The sequence below is a fragment of the Mesoplodon bidens genome (genome assembly GCF_964165515.1).
Source record: "Mesoplodon bidens genome assembly, chromosome: 13".
NCBI lineage: Eukaryota > Metazoa > Chordata > Mammalia > Artiodactyla > Ziphiidae > Mesoplodon > Mesoplodon bidens.
In genome coordinates, this window is record NC_138169.1 from 51,076,931 (window position 1) to 51,089,622 (window position 12,692).

The window sequence follows — 12,692 nt, forward strand, 5'->3', positions numbered from 1 at the left end:
GAGTTTCAGTTTTTCAAGATGAAACTGTTCTAGAGATCTGTAGCACAATATGAATATACTTAACACTACTGAACTTAAAAGTTGTTAAGATGGGGCTTCTCTGGTGGCGCAGTGGTTGAGAGTCCACCTGCCAATGCAGGGGACACAGGTTCGTGCCCTGGTCCAGGAAGATCCCACATGCCGCGGAGTAGCTAAGCCCGTGAGCCACAACTACTGAGCCTGCGTGTCTGGAGCCTGTGCTCCACAACGGGAGAGGCCCCGACAGTGAGAGGCCTGCGCACCGCGATGAAGAGTGGCCCCCACCCATCGCAACTGGAGAAAGCCGTCGCACAGAAACGAAGACCCAACACAGCAAAAACAAACAAACAAACAAACAAACAAATAAATAAAAAAGAAGCAGTAGGGCTTGGTCAGATTGGGGAGGAATGTTCCCCTTCCTCAGAGTTTTGGCTCCTGCGGGTTCTGGTTGTGGCCTTTGCTGCTGTCACCACAGGTAGGCTTGGGGGCTGGGGCTCCAGAAAATCGGGAGAAGAAAAAACATGGAGAATTCCACACACACTCTCTCTGAGTGTTAGGAGTTTCCTGATAATCAGCCAGAACTAAAGGGTATCCCCTGGAGCTCCCTCTACCTGCATCCCAGGCTACATTGCATTCAGGTTAGTAAACACCAAAGGAACAAAAATGATAAACTCACATCTAGCTCACTGGTACTTCAAGTTGTCTTCCCATTTAGCCTGCTACTATTCACTTTTCAGTCTTCCTGTAGGTGCCCTATGCATTCTGTCCAGGTTTTACAGTTACCTTCAGTGGAGGGACAGAATGGAGTGTGCTCACTCAATCCTTACCCAGAACCACAATATCAAAGATTAAAGCAGGATATCACTACAGATTTTACAGACATGAAAAAGATAATAAGTTAGTATTATAAATAATTTTATGCCAATAAAGTTGACAGTTTAGATGAAACAGACAAATTGCTTAAAATAAAACTTACCTAAAGTAACACAAAAAGAAATGGAATATCTGAATAGCCTTATATTTTTTTTATTAAAGTATAATTAACTTCCAATATTATATTAGTTTCAGGTGTACAACATAGTGATTCGATATTTTTATGCTTACTAAATGATCACCACTATAAGTCTAATTACCTTCTGTTACCAAATTGTCACAATATTATCAACTATATTCCTTATGCTGTACATTATGTGCCCATGATTTATTTATTTAATAACTAGACATTTGTAACTCTCTTAGAACCCTTTACCTACTTCACCCATCTCCCCATCCCTTCCCCTCTGGCAACCACCAGTTTGTTCTCTGTAGCTATGGGTCTGTTTCTGTTTTATCTTTGTTCAGTTGTTGTTTTTTAGATTCCATATAAGTGAAATCATAAGGTATTTGTCTTTCTCTGTCTGACTTATTTCATTTAGCATAATACCCTCTAGGTCCATCCATGTTGTCACAAATGGCAAGATTTCATTCTTTTTATGGCTCCATAATGTTCCACTGTGTGTGTGTGTGTGTACCACATCTTCTTTATCCATTAATCTATTGATAGACACTTAGTCTGCTTACATATCTTGGCTATTGTAAATAATGCTACAATGAACATTGGGGTGCATTTATTTTTTTCCAATCAGTGTTTTTGTTTTCTTTGGATAAATACCCATAAGTGGAATTGCTGGATCATATAGTAGTTCTATTTTTAATCTTTTGAGGAAACTCCATATTTTTTTCCACAGTGGATGTACCAAATTACATTTTTACCAACAGTGCACAAGGGTTCCCTTTTCTCCACATCCTCACCAACATTTGCTACTTACCTTTTAGATAGTAGCCATTCTGACAGGTGTGAGATGATACCTCACTGTGTTTTTTATTTGCATTTGCCTGATGACTAGTGATGTTGAGCCTCTTTTCATATACCTGTTAGCCATCTGTATGTCTCCTTCGGAAATATGTCTATTCAGATCCTCTGCCCATTTTTTTAATTTGCTTGGGTTTATTTAGGTTGTTGTTGTTGAGTTGAATGAGTTCTTTATATATTTTGGATATTAACCCCTTATCAGACATATCAATTGCAAATATCTTCTCCCATTCAGTAGGTTGTCATAGATTAATATAAGCATGGGTTCACTTTGGGCTCTCTATTCTGTTTCATTGTGTGAAAGACACATCTGTGTCTATTTTTGTGCCATACCATACTGTTTTGATTATTAAAGCTTGGCAGTATAGTTTGAAATCAGGGAGCATAATACCTCCAGCTTTGTTCTTCTTTCTTAAAATTGCTTTGGCTATTTGGGGTCTGTTTTGGTTTCATATAAATTTTAGGATTGTTTGGTCCAGATCTGTTGAAAAATGCCTTTGGTATTTCGATAGGGATTGCACTGAATCTGTAGATGCCTTGGGTAATATGGTCATTTTAACAATATTAATGCTTCCAATGCATGAGCCTGGTATATCTTTCCATCTTCAAATTCTTTGCATCATCTTCAAGTTCTTTCATCAATGTTTATAGTTTTCTGAGTACACATCTTTACCTCCTTAGGTAGGTATTTTGTTCTTTTTACTGCAATTGTAAATGGGACTGTTTTCTAATTTCTCCTTCTGATATTTTGTTATTAGTGTATAGAAATGCAACAGATTTCTGTATGTTAATTTTGTATGCTGCAATTTTACTGAATTAATTTATTATTTCTAATAGTTTTTTGGTGGAGTCTTTAGGGTTTCTATATATAGGATCATCATCTGCAAACAGTGACAATTTTACTTCTTCCTTTCTTATTTGGATGGTTTTTATTTCTTTTTCTTCTCTGATTGCTGTAACCAGGACTTCCAATCCTATGTTGAATAAAAGTGTCAAGAGTGGGCTTCCTTGTCTTGTTCCTGATCTTAGCAGAGATGATTTCCATTTTTGACCATTGGGTATGATGTGTGCTGTGGTTTTGTCATAAATGGCCTCTATTATTTTGAGATATGTTCCCTTTATGCCCACTTTGTTGAGAGTTTTTACCATAAGTGGATGTTGAATTTTGTCAAATGATTTTTCTCCATCTATTGAAATGATCATATGAGTTTTATCATCTTGTTAATGTGGTGTATCACACAGATTGATTTGCAGATACTGAACCATCCTTGCATCCCTGGAATAAATTCCACTTGGTCATGGAGTATGATCCTTTTAATGTATTATTGAATTCAGTTTGCTAATATTTTGTTAAGGATTTTTGCATCTATATTCATTAGGGATATTGCCCTGTAATTTTCTTTTTTTGTAGTGTCTTTGTCTGGCTTTGGCAATGCTGGCCTTGTAGAATGAGTCAGAAGCATTCCTTCCTCTTCAATTTTTTGTAGTAGTTTGAGAAAGATAGGTGTTGACTCTTCTTTAAATGTTTAGTAGAATTCACTTCTGAAGCCATCTGATCCTGGGCTTTCTTTTGTTGGGAGTTTTTGGATTACTGATTCAATTTCATTACTTGTTTTTTGTTTTTAATTTATTTATTTTATTTATTTTTGGCTGCTTTGGGTCTTGTTGCTGGGCACTGGCAGAGAGTGGGGGCTACTCTTTGTTGTGGTGCACGGGCTTCTTCTTGTGGTGGCTTCTCTTGTTGCAGAGCACAGGCTCTAGGTGCACAGGCTTCAGTAGTTGTGGCTCATGGGCTCAGTAGTTGTGGCTCATGGGCCCACTAGTTGTGGCTCATGGGATCTAGAGTGCAGGCTCAGTAGTTGTGGCACATGGGCTTAGTTGCTCCGTGGCATGTGGGATCTTCCCCGACCAGGGCTTGAACCCATGTCCCCTGCATTGACAGGCAGACTCTTAACCACTGCACCACCAGGGAAGCCTCAATTTCATTACTTGTAATTGGTCTGTTCAGATTTTCAATTTCTTCCTGATTCAGTCTTGGAAGACTGTATGTTTCTAGGAATTTAGCTTTCTCTGGATTGTCCAATTTGTTGGCATATAATTGCTTATAGTAGTCCCATGATTCTTTGTATTTCTGTAGTATCAGCTGTAATTTCTCCTTTCAGTTCTGAATCTATTTAAGCCCTCTATCTCTCCCTCTTTTGATAAGTGTGGCTAAAAGTTTATTTTTTCATATTTTCAAAGAACCAGGTCTTAGTTTCATATATCTTTTCTATTATTTCTTAGTCTCTATTTCTGATCTTTATTATTGCCTTCATTCTACTAATTTTGCAGCTTTGTTTCTTCTTTTTCTATTCCTTTAGGTGTAAAGTTCAGTTGTTTATTCAAGATTTTTCTTGTTTCTTGAGGTAGGTCTGTATCAGTAGGAACTTCCATCTGAGAACTGCTTTTGCTGTGTCCCATAGATTTTGGAAAAGTGTGTTTCCACTTTTATTTATCGCAAGGTATCTTTTATTTCCCCTTTGATTTCTTCATTGATTCATTGGTTGTTTAGCAGCACGTTCTTTAGTCTCCACATATTTGTGGATTTTACAGTTTTCTTCTTGTAAGTGATTTCCAGTTTGATATCATTGTGGTCAGAAAAGATGCTTGATATGATTTCAATCTTCTTAAATTTTTTGAGACTTGTTTTGTGGCCTAACGTGTTCTATCCTGGAGAACATTTCATGTGCACTTGAAAAGAATGTGTATTCAGCAGTTTGGGGATGGAATGTTCTGTATATTCCATCTAGTATAATGTGTCATTTAAGGACAGTTTTCCTTATTGGATGAGTAGATGATCTCTCCATTGATGTAAGTGGGGTGTTAAAACTCCCCTTTTATTATTGTATTATTGTCAATTTTTCTCTTTATGTTTGTTAATATCTGCTGTATATATTTAGGTGCTCCTCTATTAGGTGCATATATGTTTACAAATATTATATCCCCTTCTTGTATTGATCCTTTATTATTATATAATGTCCTTCTTTGTCTTTTATTGTAGACTTTGTTTTAAAGTCTACCTTGTCTGAAATGAGTATTGCTACCCCAACTTTCTGTTCATTTCCATTTGCATGGAATATCTTTTTCCAACTCCTCACTTTCAGTCTCTGCGTGTCTTTAAATGTGAAGAGAGTCTCTTGTAGGCAGTATATAGATGGGTCTTCTTTTTTTATTCATTCAGCCACCCTATGTCTTTTGACTGGAACATTCAGTCCATTTACATTTAAAGTAATTATTGGTAGGCGTGTACTTTTTGCCATCTTGTTAACTGTTTTCTGGTAGTTTTCATAGTTCTTCCCTGTTATTTTCTTCTCTTGGTCTCTCCCCTTTCTATTTGATGATTTTCTTTATTGTTATTTTTGGCTTCCTGTCTCTTCATTTTTGTGTATCTATTGTAGGTTTTTCATTTGTGGTTACCATGAAGTTCCTAAATATTGACTTATATGTATAGTTGTTTATTTTAAGCTGACAGTCCTTAACTTTGAATGCATTCTAAAAGCACCTAAAGTTTTACTCCATCACCGCCACAGTGTTTTATTTTTGATGTCTTATTTTATATCTTTTAATTTTGAGTATCCCTTAACTACTTACTGTAGTTATAGCTGATTTTAGTACTTTTATCATTTAACCTTCAAACTAGCTTTTTAAGTGGCTGGTCCATTCCCTTTACTGTATATTTGCCTTTACCAGTGAGATTTTTTCTTTCACACATTTTCTTTTTTTTTTAAACATCTTTATTGGAATATAATTCATATATTTTCTTATTTCTACTTATGGCCTTTTCTTTTTTACTTAAAGAAGACTCTTTAACAAATAGCTTAAAAATACAACTTACAAAAAGTAGAATATCTGAGTAACTTTATATTTATTAATGAAATTTAATTTATTACCAAAAACTCTCAGAGAAAACCTAAGCCTAAGATGGTTTCACTAGTAAATTCTATCAAACATTTAAGGAAGAAATAGTATCAATCTTAAACTCTTTCAGAACACAAAGGATAAAGGCACACTTTCCAACTTGTTTTATGAGACCAGCATAAACCTGATACCAAAGACCTTATAAGATATGAATACAAAAATTATTCACAAACTATCAGTAAATCAAAAATAACAATACATAAATCCATCATGAAAAAGTAGGGTTTAATCCTAGGAATACAAAGTTTGTTTAGCATTCAGAGACCAATCAGTGTAACCCACCATATTTAGGTAATAAAGAAAAACATATGACTATCTCAACTGATGCAAAGAAAGCATCTGACAAAATTCAATACCTATTCATTATGAAAAAATGTTTTTAACTCTCAGTAAACTGGGAACAAAAGAGAGTTTGTTTAATTCAATTGCAGATATCTGTGAAAAACCTACAACTAATTAATTCTTAATGGTGAAACACTAAACACACTTTCCCTAATAATAGAAAGAAAGTAAGGTTTTCTGCTCTTGCCAATTCTATTGTATTGGAGGTCTTTGCCAGTTCAATAAGGGAAGAAAAAAAACAGAAGGCACGTAGACTGAAAAAGAAGAACTATATATACCCCTATTTGCATGTGGCATGATCATTTGTATAGAAAATCCTAAGGAATCAACTATAAAACAAACCTTCTAGATCTAATACATGAGTTTAACTAGGTTATTCGTAAACTAATGTGTGAGTTTAACTAAGTCAATATATTAAAATCAATAGTATGTCTATATTGGGAAAGTGGAATTAAAGAATAATCTTGGGGACTTCCCTGGTGGTCCAGTGGCTAAGATTCTGTGCTCCCAATGCAGGGGCCCTGGGTTCAATCCCTAGTCAGGGAACTAGATCCCACATGCGGCGACTAAAGATCCCACATGTCGCAATGAAGATCCCACGTGCTGCAATGAAGATCCAGCATGCCGCAATGAAGATTCAGCATGCTGCAACTAAGACCCTGTGCAGCCAAATAAATGAGTAAATAAATAAATAATCTCATTTACAATACTGCCAAAAGCATAAAGTATTTGGAATAAATTTCATAAAAGACATGTAAGCCCTATACACTGAAAACAACAAAACATTGCAAAGATAAATTAATGAAGACCTAAATAAATGGAGATATATACTACATTTATGGATTTAAATTCAACATTTTTTAGCTGTCAATTCTCCCCACAGTGGTCTCCCTACAATTCAATGTCAATAGGCTCCTTTTAGAAATTAGCAGGAAAATTCTAAAATGCATATGGAAAGGCAAAGGATGTGGAATAGCCAAAGCAATCTTGGGAAAGTAGAACAAAGCTGGAGCACTTATACTACCCGACTTCAAGGTTTATTACAAAATTATAGTAATTAAGACAGTATGGTATCTACATAAGGGTAGACAAATAGATCCATACAACAGACTAGAGAGTCCAGAAATAGACTCACAGTTAAGTGATCAACTGGTTTTGACAAAGGTGTTAGATAAATTCAATGGGGAAAGGCTAGTCTTTACAACAAATGTTGCTGGAACTACTAACACCCTGCCTTCACACTACACAAAAATTAATTTGAGATATCTCATTGACCTAAACATAAAAACAAAATTACCAAGCTTTTAGAAGACAATATAGGAGAATATTTTACAATCTGGGGCTAGATGAGCAATAACCATACAAGAAAAATAACAAAAATTAACAAATTAGATTTAATCAAAATTAAAACTTCTGCTCATCAAAAGACACCATTAAGAAAATGGGTAGTCAAGACTTTTATTAAAAATATAGGGCTTCCCTGGTGGCGCAGTGGTTGAGAGTCCGCCTGCCGATGCAGGGGACACGGGTTCGTGCCCCGGTCTGGGAAGATCCCACATGCCGCGGAGCGGCTGGGCCCGTGAGCCATGGCTGTTGAGCCTGTGCGTCCGGAGCCTGTGCTCCGCAACGGGAGAGGCCACAACAGTGAGAGGCCCATGTAACGCAAAAAAAAAAAAAAATATATATATATATATATATATATATATATATATATATAATGGGGGGGGCTTTCCTGGTGGCGCAGTGGTTGAGAATCTGCCTGCCAATGCAGGGGACATGGGTTTGAGCCCGGTCTGGGAAGATCCCACATGCCGCGGAGCAACTGGGCCCGTGAGCCATAACTACTGAGCCTGCACGTCTGGAGCCTGTGCTCTGCAACAAGAGAGGCCGCGATAGTGAGAGGCCCGCACACCACGATGAAGAGTGGCCCCCGCTAGCCGCAACTAGAGAAAGCCCTCACACAGAAACGAAGACCCAACACAGCCAAAAACAAATAAATAAATTTATTTTTAAAAAAAGAAGAATATATAATGGGAAATTCCCTGGTGGTCCAGTGGTTAGGACTCCACACACTCACTGCCAAGGGCCCAGGTTTAATCCCTGGTCAGGGAACTAAGATTCCATAAGCCGCGTGGTGCGGCAAAATGAAATGAAATGAAATAAAATAAAATAAACTCCTACAATTTGATAATAAAAACAAACACAATTTTTTAAATGGGCAAAAGACTTGAATAGACACTTCACAATGGAAGTCACACAAATGGCCAATAAGCACACGAAAAAAGTGCTCAATATCATTATTCACCAGTCAAGTGAATATTGAAACCACAAAGAGATATCACTCCATACCATTACAATAGTTCAAAAGTTAAAAGACTGACAACACCAAATATTAGGAAAAATGTGGAGCAACTGGAACTCTCATACATTCTTGATGAGAATCCAAAGTGATCCAAATACCTTGGAAAAATATTTGCCCATTTCTTATAAAGTTAAACATGCTCATTTGACCACGAAATTCTACTCTTATTTACCCAAGAAAAGTGAAAATATAGGTTACAAAAAGACTTGTTTAACAATGTTAATCACAGCTCTATTTAAAATAGACAAAAACTGGAAACAGTCCAAATGTTCATCAACAGGTGAATAAACTAAATGTAGTATAACCATAAAATGGAATGCCACCCAGCAATAAAAACAGTAAAAGAAGTACATACTATTTCAATCCATTAATGTGAAGTTCTAGAAAGTCATAACTAATTTATGTGAAAAGTGTATATCATATGATTCCACTTGTATGAAATTCTGGACAGATGAAACTAATATATGATAGAAGAAAAGAAGAAGGAGGAGGAGAAGAGACGAAGGAGAGGGAAGAGGAGGAGGAGGCGGAGGAGGAGGAGAAGAAAAGTGGTGCCTCTTTGAGGGGCAGGTGACTGGGAAAGATCACTACGGGGACTTAGGGGATGAGGACAATCTTGATAGAGTGTAGTTCCTCTTCCAGGGGGTTGGAAATGTTCTATATCTTGATAGGAGTATACTCACTTTTTAAATTGTACATTTAAGATTTGTACATTTCAACATAGGTACATTTTTCCTTAAAAATGTTTACAATTGTTATTATAATTGAAGGGGAGTAGGGAGAGTTAGAGATGAAACAAGAATGCCAGGATGCTGAGAGTTGCTGTGTGATGTATATATGAAGGTTCATTATATTATGGTGATTATTTTGTATATGTTTGAGATTTTTCATAATAAAAGGTTTATAATAAATAAATAAACATAACAAACTCACTGCCAACAACTGTCAGCTCATGGCCAATCTAGTTTTATCTTCAACCCCTTCAACTTCCTTTCCTTCCAGTATGATTTTGCAGCTCCTTATTGAGCCCCTGCTCTGTTGCCAGGCCCTGGGCTGGGGTCCATGTAAAGAGCAACAAAAAGGACAGACCAAGTCCTGCTGCCAAGGCATTCAGGAGGAGAACAGGAGGAGAACAGGTAAACCATGAATGAATAAGGCAATTTCAGATAGTGAAGTTACTATGACAACAGTAACAACTAGTTATGGCAGAGAGTGACTTGGTGGGTGGGCCAGGAGCAGTTCTTTATTGGGTGGTCAAGGAACGCCTCTCTGAGAGAGTGATATTTGAGCCAAGATTGAATGAGGAGGAAAAGTAGCTATGGAAAGGATCCTCATTCAAAGCCAAGGCCCTGGGGTGGGTCTGAGCAGGATATGTTGAGTGACAGAAAGAAGGCTGGCAAGGCAAGAGCAGTATGAGTATAGGTAGGTGAGACAAGGTGAAGTCTGCGGTGGGGCAGTGACCAGCCACATGGGGCCCTGGAGAGCAGGGCAAGGAGCTTGTGTTCCAAGTGCAATGAGGAGCTTGCAGAGGACACTCCATGTCCCCCCAAATGATTTACATTTTAAGAATGCCACTTTGTCTGCCCTGTGAAGAATGGACTGGGAGAAAGGAAGCAGGAAAAGAATGTAGGAGCCAAGGTAGGGATGCAGGCAAAAGAAGAGAGGATGGCCAAGGTGTGAGGAGAAGTGGGCAGAGTCATGATTTGCCTCTGATTGGGAGCCCACAGAGCTTGTGGGTGGAGTGGCTACAAGGGGTGGGAAGGCTCTTTGGTGGGGGAAGCCAAGGGTGCTATCTGGGCCCCACGGCGTCTGAGAAAACAAGTTGTGATGCAAGTAGTGGTGCTGACGAGGTATCTGGATATAGGAGTGCAGTGTTCAGAGCAGATAGAAGGAAACAGCTGAAGGAAAGTGTGCTGGGGGCCAGGGGAGTATGTACACATGTGTATACAATGCGTTTCTCCTCTTCTGCTTTACTGGCTAGTGAAACAGAAAAAAAATCTAGAAGTAGATGCAACTTTATTTTAAAAAAACTTATATAGATAAACTGACATTTCACCTATGCCACAGGGTTATGAGGATGACGTAAATTAATACAAGTAAGACACTTTAAAAAGTGCCTGGCACATATGCAGTGTTCAGTGCATATTTTTTTTAACTTCAATTCCAGTAGAAAAAGACTAGTTTAGCTAGTAAAGGATCTTTGCATAACTTGCTGTCCATCTGGAAAAAATTCCAGTTATATGTTCTACCTCATATTTAAGTGAAAATACATTTCATATGGTTTAAAGATGTACATGGAAGAGGGACTTCCCTGGTGGCGCAGTGGTTGAGAATCCATCTGCCAATGCAGGGTACACGGGTTCAAGCCCTGGTCCAGGAGGATACCACATGTCATGGAGCTACTAAGCCCCATGACTACTGAGCCTGCGCTCTAAAGGCCATGAGCCACAACTACTGAGCCCACATGCCACAGCTACTGAGATCCGTGCACCTAGAACCCGTGCTTGGCAACAAGAGAAGCCACCTCACTGAGAAGACCGCGCACTGCAACGAAGAGTAGCCCCTGCTTGCCGCAACTAGAGAAAGCCCACACGCAGTAACGAAGACCCAACGCAGCCAAAAATAAATAAATTAAATAAATAAATTTTTTAAAAAAGATGTATATGGAAGAAACTAAACTAGAAAAGTATAAGAAAAACATTTGGATGAATAGTCAGTTGTCTAGCTTCAGCATAAACGAGGACTTTTAACACTATACAGAAAACCCAGACTCAATCGTGCAGATTTTGACCACATACAAAATCTTGTGTGGCAAAAATGCTATAAACCTTGCCAAGGATAAGAGTTAAGTAAGGAAACATTGTGTCATAAATGACAAGCAGAGGATGAATTTCACCAAAATACAAAGATTCCTAGAAATTGATAAACAACCCAGTGAAGATTTCTTTTCACAAAAGAAAATGCAAACCATCAAGAAATAATGAATAGAGGCTTTATCTCACTGGTATTTAAGTGAACTAATGACCTTCGCCTTTTCAGTCATCCAGTTTGACCCAGCTCTCTCAGATATTGATGCTGGGAGTGTGAATTGCTACAAACTTTTTTGAATGATCTAGCAAATTAAAATATGGATATCATTCCACTCAGTGATTTCTCTTTTAGGAATTCAGACAAAAGAAATAAAAAGCATTAGCATATACAAGATATTTGCTGGTATACTAGTTGAACTAGCAAAGCACTGAAAAAAAATCGAATGTTCATCAATAGGAAAACAAATTATGGTTCATTACATTTTGTAATATTGTCAGCTATTAGAAAGTACATGTGAGAACTGTATATACTGGAGAGATGTTTGTGGCCTGTTGTTAAGGAAAGAGGCAAGTTATATCGTAAAGGACTAACATTCTATTTTTGGTTTTTGGTTTTTGTGTATGTCTTGGTTTTTTTGTTGTTGTTGTTGTTTGTGTGGTGATGGCAATTGGGGATATTTATACATTCATACAAGTGTTTACATGTGTAAGGTCATAGAAGGAGAAGAGACCCAACTGCTAATGTTGATCACCTCACAGAAGCAGGATGGAAAGGTGGGAAGAGCAGACATAATAACTTTTCTTCTGAAAAATTAAAATATGTCTATATAGGGGTAAATATATAGTTTCTCTTTACAAACTTTTGCATCATTTGACTCCTTCCTGAACTTAAAAATGAAGGATAAATAAGGGTCTAGTATCCAGAATATATTTTTTAAAAACTCTTAACAACTCAACAACAAAAGGCAAATAATCCAATTTAAACATGGGCAAAGAAGTGGAACAGACATTTCTTCAAAGATATACAAATTGCCAACACATGAAAAGATGCTTAACATCATTAGCCCTTAGACAAATGCAAATCAAAACCACAAAGAGATGCTACTTCACACTTACTAGGATGGTTAGAATTAAAAAAAACAGAAAATGAGTGTTGGTGAGGATGTGGAGAAACTGGAATCCTTGCTAAAAATGGAATTACAGTATAACCCCGCAATTTCACTGCTAGGTATAAATCCAAAAGAATAGAAAACAGATACAGTAGCAAATACATGTTCAAGTTCATAGCAGCATTATTCACAATATCCAAAAGGTAAAACAACTCACATGTCTATCAATGGATGAATGGATA